General features: G+C 43.2%; 1 protein-coding gene across 5 annotated transcripts in view; it reads left to right on the forward strand.

The window, feature by feature from the left end:
• The window catches only part of LOC145417738 (innexin inx2-like), a 229,663-nt gene that overhangs the window by 182,936 nt on the left and 20,007 nt on the right, over window positions 1–26,720 (forward strand). For 4 of the 5 annotated variants that reach the window (XM_080286346.1, XM_080286344.1, XM_080286345.1 and 1 more), the window contains exon 1: window positions 17,829–18,084. The exons of the other annotated variant lie outside the window; for it this stretch is intronic. The gene's annotated coding sequence lies outside the window, so the exon portion shown is untranslated. Of the gene's footprint in view, window positions 1–17,828; window positions 18,085–26,720 lie in introns of those variants that run through there. 5 annotated transcript variants of the gene reach the window in all.

Raw genomic sequence — 26,720 nt, forward strand, 5'->3', positions numbered from 1 at the left:
CCCTTCATTTTGCTTGGTCGTACTTTGTCACTTCAACATTCACTCTGTTTTGGTCGTGAAGTGTGTATAATCGTGAAGTGTGTATGGTTATGAAGTGTATATGGTCGTGAAGTTGTGTGTATAGTCGTGAAGCTTGTATGGTCGTGAAGTGTGCATGTCATGAAGTGTGTGTGGTTGTGAAGTGTGTATGTCATGAAGTGTGTGTGGTCGTGAAGCGTGTACGTGCTCGTGAAGTGTGTATGGCCGTGAAGCGTGTATGGTCGTGAAGTACGTATGGTCGTGAAGTGTATATGGTCCCGATGTGTGTATGGTCGCGAAGTGTGTATGATCGTGAAGTGTATATGGTTGTGAAGTACTATATGGTCGTGAAGTTTATATGGTCGTGAAGTGTGTATGGTCGTAGCACTGGAGGCCTCGTAACAACTCTCCCTTAGCGATTCATTTTACACATTACTCCTTTACTCTCGGCCTGTTACGTCATTTCCACAAGACACATAGTCTGGCTAAAAAACATACAAGAGAATACTGAAATGTGCAGAATAAATCGCTAAGGAATGGATGTTACGGAGATTTGCCACTTATAATACGGCCCTGAAGCTCAAGAATGTTTATAAATACTTCCTTAGGCCAGAAAATATTGACCCATAAATACCCCTCTCCCTGTGCGTCAATATCACAGTTTAATATCACCTGCCTCGCGCCTACATGTGTGACTGGGGCCTGTGGAAGCTCCCTAACACCTATTCGTAAGCGATTTATTTTTATTATTACATTTTGCCGTTCACTTCTGTGTTATTTAATTCATGTTAATATCGCCATACTCTGAATAAATTACGTACAAAGCGATATTAGCCACCCGTACTCAAAAATAAATCGGTAAAGAAGAGATGTTTAGCAGGCGTTTGGTCGAGTCCGTAGCACCTCCTTCTTGGCGACTTACTTTGTCTACTGCCTCTTAATATCTTCCTGTATGTCACTGATGCAAACTGTGTCGATATTTAAGCCCGTCAGTCCGTTAACTTATTTCTTGCTTTATTCTTGAAGTATTCAGAGACGGACGGATGGAGTAGAGAGGTGTATGGGAGAAGGGGATGTAAGTTGGCGGGGGACAGCGACACGGCAGGGGACAGGGCGACATGGAGGCGATCTGTTTGTGAAGATGAAGGCGTCTGGCAACAGGTAGATAGAAAGATAGATATTTACCATAAGACGGACGTTTCCAGCCGGCGAGGAGCAATACAGCTTTCATTAAGTTCTCTACTAAGTGGATCTCCTTTGGAAAATATCTAGCAGCAACAAAAATTAACAACAAAGACATTAACATACTGAAAAAGTTAAACGATACTAATAAAACAAAAATTAACAACAACGACATTAACATACTGAAAAAGTAAAGCGATACCAATAAAATACGAAAGAACAGTGAGACGCGGTAGGCAAAATAAATCGACAAGGAAAGGGTACTACGAAGCCTCCCATACGGTCTTGTGTGTTCATGGTGTTTTTGTGTATGGTGTTTATGTGTGTTTGTGTGTATAGGTTGTGTTCTAAGTGGCTTTGGAAATTTCTTTACGCCTTTTCTTTTGCTATTTAATTTGCACGTTATACCCCAATATCCTTTTTGTATGTTATTGATTCAAATTATGTGGATATTAAAGCCATATAAATAAAAATACAGTATAATGTTAAGGTGTCATATGCAGAATAAATCGCTGATAGAACTGCGTTACGGAGCCTCCTCTGCCACCTGGAGTCAGACCATATCTTTTATTATAGTATGTGTGTGTGTGTGTGTGTGTGTGTGTGTGTGTGTGTGTGTGTGTGTGTGAGAGAGAGAGAGAGAGAGAGAGAGAGAGAGAGAGAGAGATTAACATACTTTATCTGATTAGTAGTATTTTTTAGTACATTAATTCAGCTCTACCGGCCTGCATGAGTGTGCCTGTGTGTACGTGATTTTCTTGTGCGTGTGCGACTGGAGTACAGGAGCTGCGTAGGACTTAAGATTTTTCTAGTCTAACCTAACCTAACCTGCCCAAATTAACCTAGTCAATCCTGTTCTAACCTAACCTAACCTAACCCAGCCTACTGTACCTTACCTACCCTATCTAACCTAACCTAACCCAGCCTACCTCACCTAACCTATCCTACCCAAACTAACCCAACCTACCGAACCTAACTTAACCCAACCTATCCTATCCTAGCCCAGCCTAACTTAGCCTACCTAACCAAACCTAAGCTAATAATTTATCAGCACCGCAGCAACAGACAGTTAAACGAAGGTGAATAAAAACAACTGGTTAAGAATAAGAAGGATATTGTTAGTCGGCCCGAGAATATAATCGTCTGGATAAAAAGAAAATAGTATAAAAAATCGTCTCCGTAGTCCAGAGAGTTTAGGGGTCCATCTGGCGGCGCGTAAATGAAGGGTCCTTGTTGGGGGGTTAAGAATAAGAAGGATTATGGTGACCTCCTTGGCGTGTTTCTTTAAAGATCAGCTAATTTTTATCGTCACCAGTTCTTCATATCAGTAGTTTATCGCCAGAAATAAAAGTAAATAGCAGTGTTTTTCTGTGTCTTTTAGTTTTTTGTCCACTCTACTTTGGTTTTGTGCAGTATAAAAGTATAAACACACACAGCTTTGGCCCAAGAATCTTTATAAACAACTCTACATGCCCAGGTGCGGTATTCGTAAAGTTTCCTGGGTTTAAAGCCTATGTACGATTCTTGTTTGTACTTTTAACTTCACTCACGCTGCTACCTAACAACCAGACCTGAGTGAATGATAACGTGAAAAGTACGAGAAAACAAATGATTCGCGATTATACTTAAATGTCGTAGATATTTACTTACCGTAGGAATTGACTAGAATCCTTTGTAAATATCGCCCCAGGCACAAAGGGTCTTAGGTTACTCAGTAGGGTCCCTCTCCTTCATCTCCTCCTCACTGCCTCTTATTTTGCCCTTCTCGTACTTTCAGCTCCACTTATTTTCCCTTTCTCGTGCTTTCACCTCCTCTTATTTTCCCCTTCTCGTGCTTTCACCTCCTCTTATTTTCCGCTTCTAATGCTTTCACGTTCTTATTTTCTTTCTCTTGCTCTCATCTTCTCATATTTTTCCACCTCATGCATTTAATTCCTATTATTTATTTATTTTTTTGTATCAGCTCCTCTTAATTTTCTATCTTTGCTCATGCGTCTAGTACTTTTTTTCTTTTCTCTTCTTTTTGCTTCTTGATTTTCCCTTCCTCCTCTAGCTTTCACTTTTTTCTTTCGATTGCTTCCACTATCTTAATTTTCTTATCTCTAATTCATCCTCTCTTTCCCTTCCCTTTTCTTTCTTCGTCATCTCATCACTCCCTTTCTCTCTCTCTTTGCTTTCCTCTTTCTCTCTCTTTGCTTTCCTCTTCTTCTTTCATTTCCCTATTTTTTGCCTTCCCCTGTTCTTTGTCTTTTTTCTCATAAGAACATAAGAAGAGAGGATAACTGCAGTAGGCCGGTTGGCCCATGCTAGGCAGCTCCTAGAAGAGTAACTGAACTACTAGAATTTCTGCTGCTCATTAATTTTCTTCTCTCCTTTTCTTGCCTCTTATTTTTTCACCTGCTCTTATGATTCGTCACTCTTGCTTTCACCTCCTCTTATTTTCTTTACTTTCACTTTCCCTTATTCTCTCTCTCTCTCTCTCTCTCTCTCTCTCTCTCTCTCTCTCTCTCTCTCTCTCTCTCTCTCTCGTCTCATTATCATTCTCCTTTCACACTCTTACATATCCCCTCCTCATCCATCCATTTCCTCAGTCTTCACACGTGTTGTTCTCTGTGTATCCTAGTTTTCACTGCATTATTGATTCTTTCTTCCTTTACTTTTGACATTTTATTCCTTCCCTCTTCCTACCGCTTCTCTTGCTCCCCTTCCTCTTTCTCTCACTACCTCATTTTACTCCTCCTCTCTTGCCTTCACAACCTCATACAATTCTCTCCTCTTCCTTATAGTTCCTCTTTTTTAAGCTCTTTTTCTTGTTTGGCCTCTTCCTCCTCGCACTCTTTATATTTTTCCCTTTTCTTCAAGTCTGATAACTTTTCCCTTTCCGCTGTTCTTCCCGACATCTCATAGTTCTCAGATAGGTAGATAGATAGATAGACAGATAGATAGATTGAGAGAGAGAGAGAGAGAGAGAGAGAGAGAGAGGCCCTAAAATGACGTCTTAATCGCTAGCGTTATCTCCGCAATCGCTTGGAAAACATCGAGTTACGGGGTTGCCGTTGGCCAGGTGAAGGGAAAGAGATAAGGGAGATGGAGCGATAAAATTCTCTCTCTCTCTCTCTCTCTCTGTTCCGTCTTATTATTTATTTATTAGTTACGAGCACTTGAGCGGCCTTTACGCACAGACTTATGGAAATGAGAGAGAGAGAGAGAGAGAGAGAATCTGAGGACAGCCGGTTACGAAAGGGTGAGTGATGGAAAACAGTTAAAATAGAGAGAGAGAAAAAAAAATGAAAGGATCAGAGACAACAGAAAAAAATATAGGAACCAAGTCAGAAAGAGAGAGAGAGAGAGAGAGAGAGAAAGAGAGAGAGGGAGGGAGGGAGGGACACTGCGGTACCTCATTATCGTCTGACGTAGTTTCGAATCAATGAACACGAACAATTAACTTTCACTCAGATTTTTTCCCAGTCAGCCTGTAAGCTTTTCAAAGTCATTCTGCTTCAGTCGAGGGAATTTCTGATAATATTACGAGAACTTCACCCTTTTTACTCTAACTGGGCCTAAAACTGACATCTCTCCGTCTTGAATGCTGAGTTGTAACAGAAGATTAACGCTAGAATGCAATACCAGTCACGAAGGAGTGCTCTGTAAAATGTGTATACGGTGCCAGTCACGAAGAAGTGCTATGTAAATGATGTAGAGCGGTAGTGATGTCTTTTTCCTACAAGCCATGTGAAATAAGCTGCAAAACGACGAAAACCTGGGCCAAGTTAGAGTAAAAAGAGTATGGTTAATCCCTTCAGTACGGTGACGTGTTTGATTTATTCTTGTTATCTTCAGACGATTTTACTCAACTGAAATGGTATAGATTTTTCGACCTGAAGGGGTTAGATGACAGCCTTTTATAATCCTCCTCACAGGTGCTGAAGAGGGTCGCCTTCGTGTGGTGGCACTGACATAACCGGGCGACTCAACTGCTTGGTCATTCAAACGTCCTTCATCTATTTCCCTATCATCCAAAAGAAGGATGTTGGACGCAGAAAGGGGGCAGCCTCATCCTGCAATCCACTGGGATCACATTTCAGATGAACCTGAGGCTACTACCGCTTCTACTACAACTACCATCACCGGCACGACGACCCCCATCCCAACTACGACTACTACTACTACTACTACTACTACCACCACTACTACAACTACTACTATTTCTACTACTACTACTACTACTACTACTTCTACTACTACTACTACTACTACTACTACTACTACTACTACTTCTACTACTACTACTACTACTACTACTACCACCACCACCATCATCACCAGCACCACTACTACTACTATCCTCTTCACCACTAAAATTCCTTTTTAAGTTGAAAGGTATCATCCGCTTTTAGCAAGAACAACATAAAAATTACATGATGGGACTGAATGGGCTAAGGGTACGAGTTAAAGGGAATGGGGACCGGACGAGGGGGTACTCAGATAATAGGGCAATCGTCATTAATGTCTCGTAAAGGTTTCAGGCAGAGAGAGAGAGAGAGAGAGAGAGAGAGAGAGAGAGAGAGAGAGAGAGAGAGAGAGAGAGGAGATATGTAGTTGAGAGTGAGTGAAGTAAGAAATCAGGTTACGAGTCAAGAGCTGATTTAAAGAGTGGTTAAATAGGACAGTGTAGAAATAGGAGAAAGGCAAAGAGTAATCTGTCTGGTTTAAATATCATCTCTCTCCTTCCTCTGCTGCTTACCTACTTCACTTTCTCGTACCCCTCCTCTCCTCGCCTTGCCTTTCTCTCCTTCATCCCTTTCATTCTATCTTACACTCCTCTCCTCTCCACTTCACCTTACCCCACCTTTCCTGTCCTCGCCTTTTTCCCTCTCCTTCCATTCTATCTTACTCCCCTCTTCTTTCCTTACCTTTTTTTTTTTTTTCACTCTTCTCCTCTCCTCTCCTCTCTATTTTCTTAACCTCCTCTGCGTTACCTTACTCCCCTCTCCACATTATTTATTCCATATCTCACTCCATCCCATTCCGCCCCTCTCAACCTCACATACTTCTGCTGTACTCCATCCCATCCCTTCCTCTCTCACCTTATCCCATCCCACCCGTCCCATACTTCCTTACTCTCCTTCCCATTCCACACCTCCTCTTCCACCCTTCACCTCCACTCGTCTCATGCTGCTTCGCTCATCTCTCCTCTACACCCAACCCACTTGCCTGTTCCATCCCACCCTCTCCACCTAACATTCTCACCATTTCACTGTTCCTCCGTCTAACTTCACCCTCTCTCCATCCCACGCACCTCATCCCCTCACCATTTAACTTACAGCCTTTTCCTTCCTACCTCTCTTCCCCATCTTGCATCCCGTCTGTCCAGTTCACGTCATTCCCCGTCTCAGCCCATCCCAACCCCTTCCATTGTACACTCTCCTTCCCCATTCCACCTCCCTTCCCTATCCCGGTTCACTCCCGTCCCATTCCCCTTTCCTCGTGGGTTTATTTACACCCCATTCCCTTCCATTCCTCCCCAACCAACCTCTCATCATCCCAGTTTTCCCCACATGTCTCCTTATCAGTGCATCTCTTACCCATCACTATCCCATTTCACTTCTCCCCTCCTCATCCTAGTTATCCTCGTTCCATCTCAACCCATTCCGTCTCTTTCATTATTTTGCCTCTTTGCCTCCTCATGTCAATTCACTCACTCTCCATTTCTCCCAGTTCCACTTCATCCCATGCTAAACCCACTCGTCTTACCCTCTTACCTCATCCTTCTTTCTTTCATCACTTTACCCTCATCCCTTATCACATCAGTGCACCGCCCCTCATCTCATGCACGTCCTTTCACCCCCTCTTCATCCCACTCATCTTCATCTCAACCACCTCTCTAACTCTCCCACTCTGCATCACACACATCCTCATCTCAGCCACCTTTCTAACCCTCCCCCTCTTTTATCACACTCATCCTCATCTCAACCACCTCTCTAACTCCTCCCCCCTCCTCATCAACTCATCCTCACCTCACCCATCTCTCTTCACCCCCTCTGCATCCCACTCATTCTTATCTCACCCACCTCTCTTCAACCCCTCTCCATTCCACTCATTCTCATCTCACCCACATCTTTTCATCCCCTTATTATGCTACTCATTCCCACCCCTTCGCATCTCACCCCATCTCTCCACCTCCTTTCACTCCTCCTCATCTCATTCATTCCACCTCTTTTCACCCCCTCATCATCCCACTCATCCCCACCTCATCGCATCTCACCCCAGCTCTCAATCTCACTTCAACCCTCCTCATCCCACTCATCCCCGCCCTTCTCCTCCTCACCCAGTCTTTCTCATCGCTTCACCCCTCATTACAATTCATCCTCCCTTTCCATCTCTCTTCACCCTCATCTTGTTCTTCTGCTAAAAAATTGTTCCAACTTTGTCTCATTAACGTCTGCCCTACCCTCCCACGAAACCCAAACCTCATCCCCACCCTTCCCCATATCAGATCCCCCATTCCCGTCTTTTCCCATGTCAGTTTACCTCCTTCCTTCCTCACAGGGACTCATTTCTTCCCCTTCTCCCTTTACTCCTCTCCCCTTTCCACTCCCATCCCTCCTCATCTCAACTGCCTCACTTGACCCTGTCCCTATCCAACTCATCTTTACCCCATCCCATCTCATCCCATTCCCCTCATCGCTTCACTTTCTTTACTCCTGATATTTATTCATTACCTCCCCATTACTCCCCATTTCACTCATCTCCTTCCTTATCCTGCACATCCTTCTCCCTTCCCATTTCACTTCATCTGTCATCATTTCACCCACTCCTCTCCTCAAATCACTGCACCCCTCCTTACCTCACCCCATCTCTCTCTTCAACCTCTCCCCACATATAGACATCCCCACGCCTTCGCCTCTCATCCCATCTCATTTCACCCCATCATCATCTCCCTCTTCCCAACATCATCCCCCTCTTCCCAACATCATCCCATCTCTCTCATCGCTTTACCTCCCCTCTGTGTTATGATTCAAACCTTCCCATCCATTCCACCTTGTTCTTCTGCTAAAAAAAAAAAAAAAAAAAAAAATCCCAACGGTATCATTAACATCAACCCTCGTCGACAATATTCTAAAAAATGTCCCTGCACTGGAGCGTATAACCGGTATTGCATAATAAACACTCGACCTCCATCTTGTCGTAGTGAAGGAATATAGATGATCCCATTGACCCGTACTCGTGGGCTTAGAAGGCTTTTTAGCACCTCTTCCATAACAAGAAATCAGATGTGCTAAGCCGCCTCCGAGCTTTCTATATCCCCATACAACTGGTCACTTTACACAGGGGCCTTATTTGTCCCTGCATGAAGTACAACTTGCATGTGTAGGCGCCTCCCCACATACAGCTCCTCTAAGCAGGATGAAGTCAAAGGCAGTTCGTCTCATCAACTCCCTCCCTCTTACTGATTCCCTTCAGCCTCTCTCTTTGCCTCAACTGTTGCATCCTTATCTCTTTACTGTCGTTACTTCGATGGTCACTGTTCTTCCGAACTGTCCGCTTGCAACCCTTGTCCACAATGGCGGGCGCATAGCATCCGCCTGGCAAGGCACTCTCACCGTTTTTCTGTCCAACTCTCAAATGCAAGAGGCAACAGGTCAACTCTGGAAATGTTTTCCTTGTTCTGTATTTCCTTTTGCCTATGACTTCCTGTCTTTTAAATGAAATGTGTCCCGACATCTAGAATTCAAATGAACGAGGCTTGAATTTGGTTCTTTTGTCTTCTATTTTTTTGGAGGGAGGGGGAGAGGAGAGAACAGTTATACGAGCTTTAAGCCCTTGGCTCGTTCTTCTTTGCATAAAAAGAAAACATATCTTACATTTAGCTCATCTGTCTTTTTTAATCGGGGGGGAGAACAAAATGCGCCCTTCATGCCTTTGGTTCTTTTATTCTTTGCATAAAAAAGAAAATTTGCCTTTTGCATCCTAACCCCACGATGACGTCTTTTCCTAGTTTTTTCTTACTGCAGCTAGACGATTTTAAACAGTGTTCAGTGACAAGTGGTGACCAAACCAAGATAGTCGTTTTATTTACTTGTTTTATCTGAGAACATTATTTGAAGTTCCAGGAATTAAGTCACGAATATTTGCATGGTGTGTAGTTGAAATAGGACATCTTGATTACCTGCCCGTTTTTGCTGCTACGAACGCACATACGAGTTGGTGTTATTTTCATACTGCCGCTCCAAAATAATGATCACCTGAAAGAAATCCTAGCAATCAAAGGTTAGATAAGTAAATAAGGCGTAAAGTTAAATGATTATATAATTTTATGCTTGAATGAACGAAGAAAAGAAACCAAGAAACAATATCAGTTTGTATTAACAAACTACAGGCAAAGAGAAAATCACAGTCAACGCAAAAAAAAATAAACTGAAGAAAATGCACCTCTAAAATAAAAGAAAGATGGAATGAAAGGTATCGATTAGGCTAGGGGACTTGAACAATTTCCAAAAGACCTTGTTGATGAGTGACCCACTAAGTGGCTGGAGATACGCGGTGCACCTGCAATGAGTGAAAGGCGAATGAAGTTAATGGGAACGAATTCGAGGTGGCCAAAGAATCTAGAGCATTTTTTTTTTTTTTATCATATCCTGTTTTTCTAGTTCCCTCCTCATACCCTCCTCACCCTCCCTCAGAGCTGTACCCCACTACACCAGTGATTTCTCCTCTTTTGGCATACCCATTCTCTGCTCTTTCTTTCTCTGCTTTTGTTCCCTCATTATCCCTGTCCCTCGCCCCAACATACATACATATGCTGCTACCCATCACATCCAAATCTTACTTTTATTTTATTTATTTTTTTATTTGTCCTCTTTTCTCTCATTCCTTTGCACCCCACCCTACTCCTACCTTTCAGCACACATACTATATGCATTCCTCTTCTACCTTACCCTGCCTTTGGAAATCTTCCCCCAAACTCATTTCAGCATTTCTCACCACACCACACCTTCCCTTCATAATTTTTCCTATAATTCATAAATTTTCATTTAATTCATAATTTTTCCTTTTCATAATTCATAATTTTTCCTTTTCAGGTTACACTATGATAGTCTCTATTCTCCTTTCACACTTTCCTGTAAAATGTCCACGCCAGTTTTTCTATACGGCGTGGTGTTCTTTCTGACTTTTTCCTGCCGGCTTCGGCTGGAGGGTTTGGAGGGCAGGGGAGAGCCTTCTTCTTTGCTATCCTTATCTCATTCTAGTAGTTCAGTTACTCTTCTAGGAGCTGCCTAGCATGGGTCAACCGGCCTACTGCAGTTGTCCTCTCTTCTTATGTTCTTATGTTCCCTCCACACCACACCACACCACACCACACCTTCCCTCCTCACCACACCACACCACACCACACCATGCCCTTCCACACCTCAGCACCACACCACACCACAGTATATCCTTCCCAAGACACCACACCGCACCACACCACGTCCTCTCACATCTTATCACACCACACCATCACATCACACTACACCCTCTCCACCACACCACATCCACACCATATCACACCCTTCCTCACCACACCCCATCCCTCCTCATCAACAACCCCTTAACCCCTTCCCCAGACCCCAAAGAAGCAAACTAAGGTAAAAATGATTTGGCATTTATTCAAGATGAGGAGGAGGGGAGAATATGTGAAGGAGTAGTAGGGGAGTGGGAGAAGAGTGGGGGAGTGATGGAGAAGATTAAGGGAGGAGAGGGAGAGACAGTGATAGAGGTTGAAGAGGAAGATGAGGGGAAGGGAGGGATATAAAAAGGGGGAGGGGAGAAAAGAAAGGTGTGGATGAAAAGAAGAGAAACTGAGAAGAACAGAGAAGAGAAAGAAAAGTAAGAAGACTGATGATATAGAGGACAGGAAGAAGAGGAGATAGAGGAGGAGAGGGATTGTGTGTGTGTGTGTGTGTGTGTGTGTGTGTGTGTGTGTGTGTGAGAGAGAGAGAGAGAGAGCAAGAGGAAGGTAAAAATGAAGGTAGATGAATATGGCTTTGAGGTAGGTTGGTAGTGATGCATACAGCAAGTGAGACAGGAAGGCAGGTGAGGCAGACGGACAGATGAAGCAGGCATGCAGGGGTGATGAGGCAGGTAATTAGTGAGGAAGACAGGGTATGAGGCAGGCAGGTAGAGGCAAGGATATAGTGAGGAAGTTGAGTAAGATTGTGAGGCAGGTTGGGAGCAAGGTAAGTGAGGAGGGAGGAAGGCTGGAAAGTAGGAAGGTAGGCGACGAATGTGAATAAGAGTAGAGTAGGTGAAGCCAAAGGATGTAAGTTGTTGGTAGATGGTGAGGCAGGTGGTGCTAGTGGGTGTGGGAACTCTAATGAGGAAGACAGACAGGTGCTAAAGGTAAGGATATAAGTAAGTGAGGCAGACAGGTGGTGAGGCAGGTGGTAAGGCAGGCACGTGGTGAGGCAGGCGGCGAGGCAGGGAGTAAGGAGGAGGCGAGTAACAACATGACCAGAGGCAGAGAGGTTTCTGCTCCAGTCTAGCCTTGCCACCACCACACCACATCACCAATTATCACCGCCACATCACTACACCACACCTTACCACACCACCACACCACGTCTTACTTATCACCAGCACATTACTACACCACGTCTTACTTATCACCAGCACATTACTACACCATGTCTTACTTATCACCACCACATCACTACACCACATTTTACTTATCACCACCGCATCAATACACCACAATACTACACCACACCTTACTTATCACCACCATATCACTACACCGCATCTCTCATCACCACCACATCAGTACATCTCACTCATCACACCATCACATGACAGCACAACACATCATTACGCCACATGTCATTCTTCACAGCACCACACAGCACATTACTGCACCGCGCCTCATTATCACACCACACACCCTCCTGTAGTCCACCATCATCCTTTTTGGGGATAGGGAGGGAAGTGAGGGGCAACTGTAGGACCAGACAGTATCAGAAAACATGCCAACACACAAAAGAATTACATACTCGTACATTCTGACCTACCTATTTCCCACTGATCATTCACTACGCATACATAAACAACTTTTTTTTTCTTAGCTTTGCTGCCCATTAAAAATTCATCCTACTTTCCCTTCACTGTTTATGCATTATGTAGGCCCATTCTGGCTGGCGAGGTTGCGAGAGACGCCTTGTTGTGAAAGGGTTAAGAATCGACACTAAGGACATTTTTCGATGCGTTTTATACTCTAACTTGACCTAAAATTCCCATCTCTTCGTCTGAAATGCCGAATAATAACAGATTAACACTAGAATAAGGTGTCAGTCACGAAGATGGGCTGTATAAAGAATGTAAAGCCGTACTTTTGTCTTTTTCTACCGCTAAGCTAAGTGAAATAAGCTGCAAGAGGACGAGATCTGGGCCAAGGTAGAGTAAAATAGAGAATAATTGTCATCGGATATCTCGAAACGCCTCTTCCTCAGCGATTTACTATGCACATCACATCTAAATAATCCTTTCCTATGATTCTGAAGCAAATTATGTCGATAATAAACAGATATACAACATGAGTGCAGTCAGCGGGTGGCAGGGGGGGGGGAGGTGGATCCGAAAGGTTCAGTGCCCCCTCCTTTCCATAAAAGTACTGAGATGAACGGAAAGTTTCTTATGTTGTCTCGTCTTTTATTTATATTTTCATTTAATCATCGGCTATTGACTATTGTTTCCTGGGTTCTTTACTGCTTAGTACGACACATTTTTAATTAATTTAGATATATTTATAACAGGCTACTTCCAGACAGCCATACCTCAAAAATACAGGCAATCAAATTTTATCCACCTCAAAAAAATCCCGGCTGCGAAGTTGTATATTATAACACACAAGAGAACCTAAGGCGCAAGAAGGAAAATATATAGCAGAAGAGGAGGCAACTGTGCGGTCCCCAAAGCCACTTAAAATTACCACCCAAGCGCCGAGTTTGTTCACATCGCCGACGGAGGTGATTTTGATGCACCTCAAGTATGGAGGGTTCTGTCCGTCTGGCTCGGCATTTGTTTACTCTTTGTTAGTTAGCTTGTCTCTTATTTTTATTTGATTTTACCTTTTCCTTGAGCTAGTTTTCTTTATGTTGATCTTTTGTTAGTAACTTTTTTTTCTTTCTTTTTCGCTAAGTTAGTTGTTTTTCTTACTTTCTCTTTTCAGTGTTCTGTTATTCGCTTATACGTGTAGGACACAGGGTTAAGATGGTTATAATCTCTCTCTCTCTCTCTCTCTCTCTCTCTCTCTCTCTCTCTCGGCAACGTGGTCAGAACGCAAGGGGAATAGCAATAGCCCACGTCATCGAAGGTTTCTCAGAACTTCAACCGTAGGTTCCTGCCCCAGTATACCTAGGAACCACAAGCAATAAAATAATAATAATAATAATAATAATAATAATAATAATAATAATAAAAATAATAATAATAATGATGATGATGATTGATGTTGATGATGATGATGATGGTAAAATTCAAGAAAGTAATGGATTCCAAACCCTTTCATTATGAAGATACTGTATTATATTCCTTCCACCACTAAAGATGAATTTATTAACCCTTATATAAGAACATAAGAAGAGAGGATAACTGCAGTAGGCCGGATGGCCCATGCTAGGCAGCTCCTAGAAGAGTAACTGAACTACTAGAATGAGATAAGGATAGCAAAGAAGAAGGCTCTCCCCCGCTCTCCAAACCCTCCAGCCGAAGCCGGCAGGAAAAAGTCAGATAGAACACCACGCAGTATAGAAAAACTGGCGTGGACATTTTACAGGAAAGTGTGAAAGGAGAATAGAGACTATCATAGTGTAACCTGAAAAGGAAAAATTATGAATTAGTATTGGTTATAAGATTTTCTTTTTTCTATATCCACCCATTATTTGTCAGATGCTTATCTAGCCTATGCTTGAAACTCTCAATGGAAGAGGCAGCAACTACTTTACTAGGTAGCTTATTCCATTCGTCTACTACTCTATTACCAAACCAATTTCTACCTATTTCCTTATTGAAACGGAAATTTTCTAGTTTGAAACCATTATTTCTAGTTCTATCCTGTATGCTCACTTTAAGTACCTTGCTAATATCTCCCTTATTTATACCCTTCATCCACTTAAACACCTCAATTAAGTCTCCCCTTACTCTACGGCTCTCTAGCGAATGTAGACTTAGTCTTTTCATTCCGTCTTCATATGACAGGTTCCGGACGTCATGTATAATTTTTGTCATTCTTCTCTGTACATTTTCTAATGAATTAATATCCATTCTATAGTAAGGACACCAAAATTGTACTGCGTAGTCTAAATGTGGCCTTACTAATGCTAGATAAAGTTTCAGTATTACTTTTGATGATCTACTGCTCACGCTTCTCGAAATAAATCCTAGGACCCTATTTGCTTTATTTCTCGCATTAATACACTGCTGCCTTGGTTTAAGGTCGTTACTAATCATAACTCCTAGATCCCTCTCGCATTCCGATTTGCTAATTTCTTTCTTAACTGTGCTCTATTTAGTGTCTCCAATGGTCTTGCCTACGTTAAGTACTTTGCATTTTTCAACGTTAAATTCCATTTGCCAAGTTTTAACCACCTTTGAACTCAACTGCAATGTACGGTTAGGAAGCATTCTAACATCTCATCGTTACCGGTTTATTTCTGATTCTGATCTCGTACTATATTCTTGTGTGTTATTCATGCAATGTCGGTATTAAAAAAAAAAATATGAAAACCAAAAACAGGATATTATCGGGTAGTTAGGAAAAAACAATACATTGTTAAGGAAGAGGCGCTAGGGAGCTTCTTTATACGACGAGAATACAGGCCCAATTGTAGTTAGACTGGAGGGGTTTGTTTTAACCAAGTTATTACTCCCAAGGGGACACATACCTATATAGTAACAGAACCATGAGGCCAAGTATTATGCACAGAGGAATTCATGTCTCGTAGGGCACGCTGTTTTGTTACATAGATATACTGGAATTTACAATACAGGAGTTAGCATTGGGGGGGGGGGTGAATTGATTGGTACTCAAGGGACTAATTCCTGCTTCATTACCCTGTCACTGTTTTTTTTTTTTTTTTTTTACAACCACGACTCAGTATTGGATTTGTAGGAATAGACCGGTGAAACTAAACTGACTATAGGAATCCTGCTGAGGTACTGTGCGAGATTAAGAAACTATCACGATTTGATCTCAGAAGAGAGATGCCTTTCCTATTTGGTTTTGGCTACCCCTAGACTACCATTATTATTATTTTTTATTTTTTATTTTTTTTTATTTATTTTTTTTTTTTTAGCTTAGGAAAGCTCTGGGACTGAGGTGATTGTAGATGTTTCTGAATACGGGAAAACAGAGAAGCATTTGTAACACTTCATCTGAAATCGGGTCAAACTTTCATAACTAGCAAAAATGTTACATAAGAACATAAGAAGAAAGGATAACTGAAGCAGTTAGGCCGGTTGGCCCATGCTAGGCAGCTCCTAGAAGAGTAACTGAACTACTAGCATGAGATAAGGATAGCAAAGAAGAAGGCTCTCCCCCGCCCTCCAAACCCTCCAGCCGAAGCCGGCAGGAAAAAGTCAGAAAGAACACCACGCCGTATAGAAAAACTGGCGTGGACATTTTACAGGAAAGTGTGAAAGGAGAATAGAGACTATCATAGTGTAACCTGAAAAGAAAATTTTTTTGAATTAGTATTGGTTATAAGATTTTCTTTATTCTATATCCCTCATTATTTGTCATATGCTTATCTAGCCTATGCTTGAAACTCTCAATGGAAGAGGCAGCAACTATTTTACTAGGTAGCTTATTCCATTCATCTACTACTCTATTACCAAACCAATTTCTACCGATTTCCTTTCTGAAACGGAATTTTTCTAGTTTGAAACCATTATTTCTAGTTCTATCCTGTATGCTCACTTTAAGTACCTTGCTAATATCTCCCTTATTTATACCATTCATCCACTTAAACACCTCAATTAAGTCTCCCCTTACTCTACGCCTCTCTAGCGAATGCAGACTTAGTCTTTTCAGTCTGTCTTCATATGACAGGTTCCGGATGTCATGTATCATTTTAGTCATTCTTCTCTGTACATTTTCTAACGAATTAATATCCATTCTATAGTAAGGACACCAAAATTGTACTGCGTAGTCTAAATGTGGCCTTACTAATGCTAGATAAATTTTCAGTATTACTCTAGATGATCTATTGCTCACGCTTCTCGAAATAAATCCTAGGACCCTATTTGCTTTATTTCTCACATTAATACACTGTTGCCTTGGTTTAAGGTCGTTACTAATCATAACTCCTAGATCTCTCTCGCATTCCGATTTGCTAATTTCTTTGTTATCTAAGCTGTATTTAGTATCTCCAATGGTCTTGCCTACTTTAAGTACTTTACATTTTTCAACGTTAAATTCCATTTGCCAAGTTTTAGACCATTTGGACAATGTATCGAGGTCTTTTTGTAAGTTATGGCAATCGTCAGTCGAGTTAATGATACGCCCTATTTTTGTATCGTCGGCAAATTTGCTGATGCTGTTATTGACTCCTAAGTCTAGATCATTTATATATATGATAAATAATAAGGGACGGAGTACTGAACCCTGTGGTACACCGCTAGTTACGCCTTTCGATTTTTCATTTTTCAGGTGAGTTTGTTAGTCATTTTCTCTCTCTCTCTCTCTCTCTCTCTCTCTCTCTCTCTCTCTCTCTCTCTCTCTCTCTCTCTTATATATACATATAAACCAGACGATAACAGTCTATCAGTATACTCATCCACAGTACGAAAACCTACCCTGCCTACAAAATAAATAAATAAATAAGTGAAAGTTATCCGACCCTTCATCCACAACGTATATCTCCTCAAAAAGTACATATATATCCATGAAAAAAATTCCTTCCCGTGTTGTCTATGGTAAGAAATCCTCCCGGTTATTTCCCTTACTACACAAAGACCCAGGCCCATTGAGAGAGAGAGAGAGAGAGAGAGAGAGAGAACCGTAGGGCGTTCGCTGTGTCTGCCTGCCTGCCTCACTGTCTCTCCGGGTTGTGTGTTGCCTAGGTGGTTGTTTTTCTTAATTTTTCTCCATTTTCTCGTTCCCTCTTCCCCCCAGGCCAATGGATATGGGGCAGGGAGGAGGGGAATGTGTTATGTGTCAAGCTGGGGGCCTGAAGAACTCCTATGCTCATGGTTATCCTGGAAGAAAAATGGTAAAAGATTCATGGCTTCAAATTTCGGCTACGGCGTGGTCACCCTCGCTAGCCCACTCCTCACCCCCTCTCTCTCTTATTACCCCTCCTCTCCCTCCCCCATCCCTTCCCCCTCCTAACCACTACCTATGTCCCCCGCTCTCCTCTTCCTCCCTCCCCTGTTCCCTCTCCCCTCCTCCCCTCTCCCACTTCCTTCCCTCTCCCCCTGCCTCCCCACTCCCCCTGCCTCCCCACTCCCCCTCCTTTTCTTCTCCCCCAGCGGACCTCCAAACTCCACCCCACATCCTCTCAACCAATGAGGCAGCCGACTCGGACTTGCCTTCGGGTACTCCTGCTAGTCTGCTAGAGTTTCCAATAGCGACAGTCACTCGCACACACCTCTAGCAGTATGCACCAGTGTCCTCCCTAGATCGCTCCTCAAAACCCGAACAGTGTGTCGCTTGTCTCAGAAAAAGAACAAAAATTAGCGAAATGTTACACTGATTGCAATGCTCAGGGGTAACTGGTGGAGGAGGTAATTGGTGAAGAAATTTTGAAAATACGGATTGGCACCACGACGTCGCATTCCTCAGCCAGACCCCCGATCTCGGCCGGGTTGTGGGCTCGCACTTTAGAAGGCTAGCAGAGCACAGCGCAGGTAAGCCCGTTTGCCGCGCTCCGCCTCAACTTTTTTCCGTCTAAAGATTATTTCCAGTGCGGCGTTGAAATCTTACAGCGTGCAGCCGGTGAAGTGAAGTGTGTACGTGTACCTGTAGCCGTGATAAGTGTGGTGAGAGCCCCAGTGCTGGAGAAATTGTGTGAACAGTTGGAAGGGGAGGGGAGCCAGTGGTAGTGAACGGTGATGGAGGTGGGCGACCGACATGGTTCAACCAAAGAAAACGGCGGATGGTCCTGGAGACAAAGAAACCACCGTGCTGTGTGCTCACAAGTGGATACTGTGATGTATACAAATGTTTTTATGTATTATATGTGGGCCGCTAGCCCATTTATCTCACAAAAGTCGACAGTGATTAAAAACAGATTATGTTAGAAAAGCAGACCTGAAAAAGTGCATATAAAATAGCATGGTGACAGTCGGTGGTTGAAATTTTCATGAAAATATTATGTACAAGAATTATCCAGCTGCAGAATAGTATACCTCAAATCAGTCTTTTTGTAGGCTACATGTCCTTTGCACTGCCAAGAATAGTGGGAGATTTCATTGTTCCTTGACTCCACACTTTTATAATTACCGTATATACCAAACAAAAACATCTTGCACATGTAATATTAATTTACCTGACTCAGAATGATCAAAGAATAAGAACTGTGTATTCGTGAACAACTTCATGAGCAGCGCTGTTGTGAACAAAATGTAAAGGAGAGGTTGAGTATCTTATTGCCAACTTAACTATTTCCCGAATTCAAACCGTATCATTGCCCATATTTTTTACACGAGACTACGTCATGCCTTGTTTTTTTTCTGCAGAAACAAATCGTAACACTCCTCGTAAACACGACTTTGTTTAGCAGAAACAGGGCATGAACTGTTCTTTTTGCAAAAACGTATGGAAAAGGACCTAATAAAGACTTCCGTAAAATATATATATATTTTTTACATCAACTAATTCCTTTGATTTTGACTTTCGGAAGAATTAAAATCAGGGCCCGGATAGTGACAACTAAATCTAATTGGTAAAGATTAAATTTTTAAGACCATTCTCATTCGTTTTTAAGTGTAAATTTTCCCCCCTAGTATTGTTATTCGTTCAGTTTTGACATTTCCTATCTTAAGTGACCCGATACTGGGGTACTTCCCCTCCCCACGCGCCCACTTTTTTTAATAATCTGACCAGTTTTCTATGGAATGATATAGAAGCAATTTCTATTAATGACTATTATTCAGTGTAAGCAATTGAGATTATGAACTCAAACCCCATACCTGGTACGTGCCTCTGTGGTATTTCCTTTAGCGTTGCCTAATGCTGTTTTTTGTAATAGGGATATAGAAGAATATCACCATTGCGTCAGTTAACCCATGCAAGGCAGCTCATGCAAAAGTTTGTTACTAGACCACGAGAATTAAACAAAGATAGGAAGGAGCGAGGCTTTGTGCAGCATTAATGTATTGTTAAACATTTTCATTTCCCTGCTAACCTGATGTTACAAACAGGGTTAAGGGCACTTATCCCTTCAGCCCAGGGGATATTATAATCTAAAATCTCGAGGTGGTCAGAATAAAGATAGGTTTCGGATTGAAGGTGTTTTCGAACTGGAGGAGTTGGATATAACATTAATAAAACTTTTCAGTACGAAAAACTTTCCCTAGGTTGATTAAAATGTCCGTTTGCAACAAGAATACACAAAACCTATCGGGGGCTCCAGGTGTTTCCTTTTGATAAACTCTACGGATGATAATGCATATAATTCGTTTGAAAGCTTGTACAGTGTTGCCAACTTACTGTAAACCGAAGTCCACCCGAGAAATTTTTGCTCATGACCACGTCGGAATCAAGTAAATCTTTGGAAATGGAAGCTTTGATTGTAACTGGATTGTAAATTAGACTCTCATAATAATGCTGAGCAGGATTTGTTTAAAGAGCCATAGATATTTACTTTGCCAATTCGGTAACGTGTATCTAATGGTCACCAGACGATTTTGTTACCTGACGAGTTTATTCAGCCACTCGTTCCTGATCTTAAGCCCGTTGGTGATCTTGAAATTGCCCCATTCCTGATCTTGAGCCCATTCCTGATCTTGCTTTGTTCTTGATCATGTACTAATCCCAGATCCTACTTTTCATTCCTGATCTTGCACCGTTCTTGATCTTGCCACTCAACCCAGATCTTACCTAACAATCCTCCGCAGTCATCCGTTGCAACGAACTCTTTCAACACGGCCGCCATTCCCTAAAACTCATTGACTCTAGTATTTCCTGTACGCTCTCTCTCTCTCTCTCTCTCTCTCTCTCTCCTTGTCTTCCCCTCTCCCCCCTCTCTTCCCCTCTCCCCCCTCTCTTCCCCTCTCCCCCCTCTCTTCCCCTCTCCCCCCTCTCTTCCCCTCTCCCCCCTCTCTTCCCCTCCCCCCTCCCTCTCCTCCCCCCCTCCCCCCTCTCTCTCTCTCTCTCTCTCTCTCACTGCTAGAATCATTGAACTAACGGTTATTTATTTTAGTACCACAAACTGTCCACAAAAATACGTCCATCTCCATCAATATTCCGACCACTTGGCTTCCCCTTCCTCACCTTTGTCATGTTTCTCTAGCCGTACCTTTAGACAGAAATTGCCTAGTACGAGTCAACCGGCGTACCCCAGTTGTCTAATTTTCTTGGATTTTATAGAATGGTTAGGCTAGTTATAACCTTCCCTATAACAGAGAGCCCCTAAAGGACCAGTAGTTTGCTTTCTTTTTGTGCTAAGATATCGGTACCCCGTGTAGTGAAAGTTAACTCTTCTTCCCTTTATCCTCTATTATGCTCTCCCTTATTCCCTAATTTTTGGTTTTCTTGTTTCCAACTTATTTGCTTATCTCTCGGCAGCCTTTGTTCCCTTCCCTATCCCTCTCTCCAGCCTTTGTCCCTTCCCTTAACCCTCTCTCCAGCCTTGTACTCTTCCCTTATCCTTCTCTCCAGCCCTTGTACCAGTCCATTTATCCCTCTTTTCAGCCTTGTACTCTTCCCTTATTATTTTCTCCAGCCTTTGTACCAGTCCATTTATCCCTATCTCCAGCCTCTGTTCCCTCTCCTTATCCCTGTCTCCAGCTTTTATTCCCATCCCTTACTCCTTTGCAACCTTTTGTACCCTTCGCTTAACCCTCTCTCCCTTCTCTTATTGCCCCCTCCCCCCTCCTTCCCCCCCTTTTTTTTTTTACCCAAGAACATAACTGCTTCAGGTCGATCGGTCCATGCTAGGCAGCTAATGCCCTCCGACATTGTTTTTTTTCTTCATCCCTATTTCCAGTTTTTGTGCTTGTCCCCTCCTAGCCTTTTTTTTTTATTATTCCCTTTTCTATTTCTTATTTTTCCCTTTTCTTTTTGTAGTTTTTGTTTATCCTCTTTATCACCAGTACTTTGCACGTTGTTCCCTTATCCCTCTTTCATTTTCTTTCTTTAGCCATCCATCATTTCTGTCTCCTGACCATCTTTCCTACCTCACCATTTCTTCCATTTTTCCTGCCTCACCCTTTCCTTCATCTTTCCTGCCTCACCCTTCCCTCCAATTCCCCCCCCCCACACCCAACCATCTTTCCTCCCCCACCCTTCCCACCATCTTTCCTGCCTCACCCTTCCCTCCATCTTTCCTACCTTACCTTTCCTTTGATCTTTCCTACCTTACCCTCCCTTTAAAATTTCCTGCCTTACCCTTCCTGTCTCATCCTTCCTTTCATCATTCCTGCCTCACCTTTCCTTTATCTTTCCTGCCTCACTTTCTCCTCCATCTTTTCTGCCTCACCCTTCCCTCCATTTTTCCTGCCTCACCCTTCCCTCCATCTTTCTTGCCTCACCCTTCCCTCCATCTTTTCTGCCTCGCCCTTCCCTCCATTTTTCTTGCCTCACCCTTCCCTCCATCTTTCCTGCCTCACGCTTTCCTCCATCTTTCCTGATTTACCTTCCCTCCATCCTTCCTGCCTCACAATCCCTCCATCTTCCCAGACTCACCCTTTCCTTCATCTTCCCAGACTCACCCTTTCCTTCATCTTTCCTGACTCACTCTTTCTTTCATCTTTCCTGCCTCACCCTTTCCTTCATCTTTCCTCTCTCACCCTTTCTTTCATCTTTCCTGCCTCACCCTTTCTTTCATATTTCCTGCCTTACTTTCTTTCATCTTTCCTGCCTCATCCTTTCTTTCATCTTTCCTGCCTCACCTTTTCTTTCATCTTTCCTGCCTCACCTTTTCTTTCATCTTTTCAGCCTCACCCTTCCCTCCATCTTGCCTGGCTCACCCTTCCCTCCATCTTGCCTGGCTCACCCTTCCCTCCATCTTGCCTGCCTCACCCTTCCCTCCATCTTTTATAAGAACATAAGAAGAGAGGATAACTGCAGTAGGCCGGTTGGCCCATGCTAGGCAGCTCCTAGAAGTGTAACTGAACTACTAGAATGAGATAAGGATAGCAAAGAAGAAGGCTCCCCCACCCTTCCCTCCGTCTTTCCTGCCTCACCCTTCCCTCCATCTTTCCTGCCTCACCCTTCCCTCCATCTTTCCTGCCTCACCCTTCCCTCCATCTTTCCTGCTCACCCTTTCCTCCATCTTTCCTGCCTCAACCTTCTCTCCATCTTTCCTGCCTCACCCTTCCTTTCATCTATCCTGCCTCAGTCTTTCCTTCATCTTTCTTGCCTCACTCATTCCTTGACCATTCCTGCCTCACCCTTCCCTCCATCTTTCCTGCCTCACCCTTTCCTCCATCTTTCCTACCTCACCCATTCCTTCATCTTTCCTGCCTCACCCTTTCCATCATCATTCCTGCCTCACCCTTTCCTTCATCTTTCGTGCCTCACCCTTTCCTTCATCTTTCCTGCCTCACCCTTTCCTTCATCTTTCCTGCCTCACCCTTTCCTTCATCATTCCTGCCTCACCCTTTCCTTCATCTTTCCTGCCTCACCCTTTCCTTCATCTTTCCTGCCTCACTCTTTCCTTGATCTTTCCTGCCTCACCCTTTCCTTCATCTTTCCTGCCTCACCCTTTCCTTCATCACCCTTTCCTTCATCTTTCCTGCCTCACTCTTTCCTTCATCTTTCCTGCCTCACCCTTTCCTTCATCTTTCCTTCCTCACCCTTTCCTTCATCTTTCCTGCCTCACTCTTTCCTTCATCTTTCCTGCCTCACTCTTTCCTTCATCTTTCCTGCCTCACTCTTTCCTTCATCTTTCCTACCTCGTCCATCTCCCCATCTCTCCTACCTCGTCCATCTCCCCATCTCTCCTACCTCATCCATCTCCCCATCTCTCCTACCTCATCCATCTCCCCATCTTTCCTACCTCATCCATCTCACCATCTTTCCTACCTCATCCATCTCGCCATCTGTCCTACCTCATCCATCTCGCCATCTCTCCTACCTCATCCATCTCGCCATCTCTCCTACCTCATCCATCTCGCCATCTCTCCTGCCTCATCCGTCTCTCCATCTGTCCTGCCTCATCCGTCTCTCCATCTGTCCTAGCTCATCCATCTCCCCATCTGTCCTAGCTCATCCATCTCCCCATCTGTCCTAGCTCATCCATCTCGCCATCTCTCCTACCTTTTTCCATCTTTCCTTCCTCATCCATCTTTCCATCTTTCCTTCCTCATCCATCTTCCCATCTCCTACCTCATCCATCTCTCCTACCTCATCCATCCTTTCTTCCAGGTATTCTCTGCATTTCTACAATTTCCCTCACCTCACATTCCCTCGTTTTCTGCTCCCACATTCCCTAAGTCCACCTCACCATATTTTGCCCCCTTTTTCCAACATACATTATTTCAGTCATTTCTCTGCTCCCTCTCCCAGATGTCCATTGATCCCTCTAATAGTGTGACTTATTTTTTGCTTTCTTGCTGCCTCCGGACGATTTTATCCAGTTTAAGCTTCATGTGATGGAAGGGTTAATTAGGACTGTATCAACCTCCACCCCCCCCCCCACTCCCGGTTCGGTAATTTCCCGAGCCAAACGAAATTGTCTTGAGATTGCAAGGATAAAAGAAAAATATGCATAGAACTACGTAAATTGTCGATAAAAATGCACACACACACACACACACACACACACACATATATATATATATATATATATATATATATATATATATATATATATATATATATGGAGCCTCTGTGGTACAGTGGTAAAGTGTGCATTTTCGTACACTGAAGAACAAGGGTTCGTGCCCCGCCAGGGTAATAAACTCTGGGAGCGTTCTTCATGCAACGTACTGCATTGGCGGACACAAGGTGTGCTATGGTTGAACCAGTGTTGCATACTGTAAAGTATATTTGCACCCAGTTGGCTTGCGCAGGCCGATTACACTTGGTTCACAGACTACACACACAACCAAGGCCACTCCAACACAACAATTACACTTACAAGCACTTCTCACCTTACATGCAGTCTCTACCAGACAGCCTAAGCCACTTGGTAGAGATACATTGGCTGTATCGTGTCCACTTTGGTCGGGATAGGCCGGTCCTGCAGTGGACACTCAAACGGCTGATGAGATTATATATATATATATATATATATATATATATATATATATATATATATATATATATATATATATATATATATATATATTATATATAAGTATATATATATGGACTCCTACATTAAATTTTATCCGACCTGAGTGACTTTACCGAATGTTTAGCATTTGTCTCCCCCCCTCCTCTCTCTCTCTCTCTCTCTCTCTCTCTCTCTGCGCTCTCGTCTTCTAGTGCTCACTTCACAGGGTAGTCTCACCCTACTCTCCACCACCACCACCTCACTTCAGTTCCAGCCAGTCCCACTCATTTGTCCCCACACCAATTCTTCACCTTTTGCCCACCACCCCGACAAATCCATTCTTGGTGAATATATCGAAATAAATATGGTATGTACTCAAGGCACAAATCCTACAGCACCCATTTACCTCCTACCCCCTCCACAGGGCATACTTTACTGGCCCAGTCCACCAGTTCACCAGATTTTCGGTCCATCCCATCCGTCTCTTTGCTCACCACACCCATTTCTTTACCCCCCCCCCCCAGGTTTCATAGCGCGACGCAGGTCAAGTGGTCGATAAACTCGCTTGTTTTGCTCTCTTATGTGTTGAAAATCCCCCCTTTAACCTGTGTACAGTAACCAACTAATTCTTCATTCCTCCCACTCGAACTGATTAACCATTTTCATCTCTCCTTCCCCGGCTCCCCACCCGGAGAATCACGTCAGTCCCCCCACCCCGCACCCCACTTTGCGTCCTGTTGATGGGCGAGTGGCAGTTTGGCTGGGGGGATGGGTGGGAGGTAGAATAGATCAATATGACCAGACGACTATAACGAATGCTAGAGCTTGGCGAGTATCCAGATAATGTCAGACGGAGGAGGGGGATAGGGTTCGGAGAACGTTGCTAGGCTACTTTAAGAAAAGAGGGTACATTTATATGGTGAGCCTACAAGCTTGCTTTTCTAAATTCTGTCCTGTGTTTAGCTGATTTTTTTATGATGGTCCAAAAATTGACAAATGGAATTTAACGTTGAAAAATGTAAAGTACTTAACGTAGGCAAGACCACTGGAGATAATAAATACAACTTACATAACCAAGAAATTACTAAATTGGAATGCGCGAGAGATCTAGGAGTTAGGGTTAGTAAAGTCCTCAAACCATGGCAACAGTGTATTAATGCGGCAAATAAAGCAAATAGGGTCCTAGGATTTATTTCGCGAAGCGTGAGCAAAAGAACATTTAAAGTAATATTGCACCTTTATCTAGCATTAATAAGGCCATTTAGGGGGAGGCTGTGGCTGAATCGGTAGAGAGGCGGCCTGCAATCCTAATTGATCCAGGATCGAATCTCGGCTGGGGCAGGGAACAGTTTAAGGATTTGAATTTCCTAAAAAGCAAACTTTCCTGATCTGCCAGATGACCCGCCGACATGTTGTAAAAATACTCCCGCTAATACCAATACACCAGTCCTGTATGAGACAGCCCTAGCATATATTCACATGGATGGTGGGTGTTAGCGCCGAAGTGGTGACATGTGGAGGTGTACGAGGACTACTGGGCGTTGGGATAGGTCACTGCCCCCAAGAAATAGGCCCTGAAGCCTTTGCCCAGAGTTGGACATATGAAAAAAAAGAAAAAAAATGAGACTACGCAGTGTAATTTTGGTGTCCGTACTATAGAATGGGTGCAAATTCTTTTAAAAATGTGCAGAGTAGAATGACAAAAATTACACATGATGTTCGGAACCATTCATATGAGAAACTAAATCTGCACTCACTAGAAAGGCGTAGAGTAATTGAGGTGTTTAAGTGGATGAACGAAAGAAATAAGGGAGATATTAGCAAGATACTTAAAGTGAACATACAGGACAGAACTGGCACTGATGGTTTCAAACTACATATATTCCGGTAAGGAAATAGGTAGAAATTGGTTTAGCAAGAGTAGTAGTAGATGAATGGAATAATCATATATGAACACGAGAGGATATATGCAGTATGCCGGTTGGCCTATGCTACGTAGCTCCTAGAAGAGTAATTGAACTACTACATAAGAACATAAGAAGAGAGGATAACTGAAGTAGGCCGGATGGCCCATGCTAGGCAGCTCCTAGAAGAGTAACT

This window comes from Coenobita brevimanus, chromosome 111 (genome assembly GCF_032717465.1).
Source record: "Coenobita brevimanus isolate Jiangsu-jjx chromosome 111, ASM3271746v2, whole genome shotgun sequence".
NCBI classification, from domain to species: domain Eukaryota; kingdom Metazoa; phylum Arthropoda; class Malacostraca; order Decapoda; family Coenobitidae; genus Coenobita; species Coenobita brevimanus.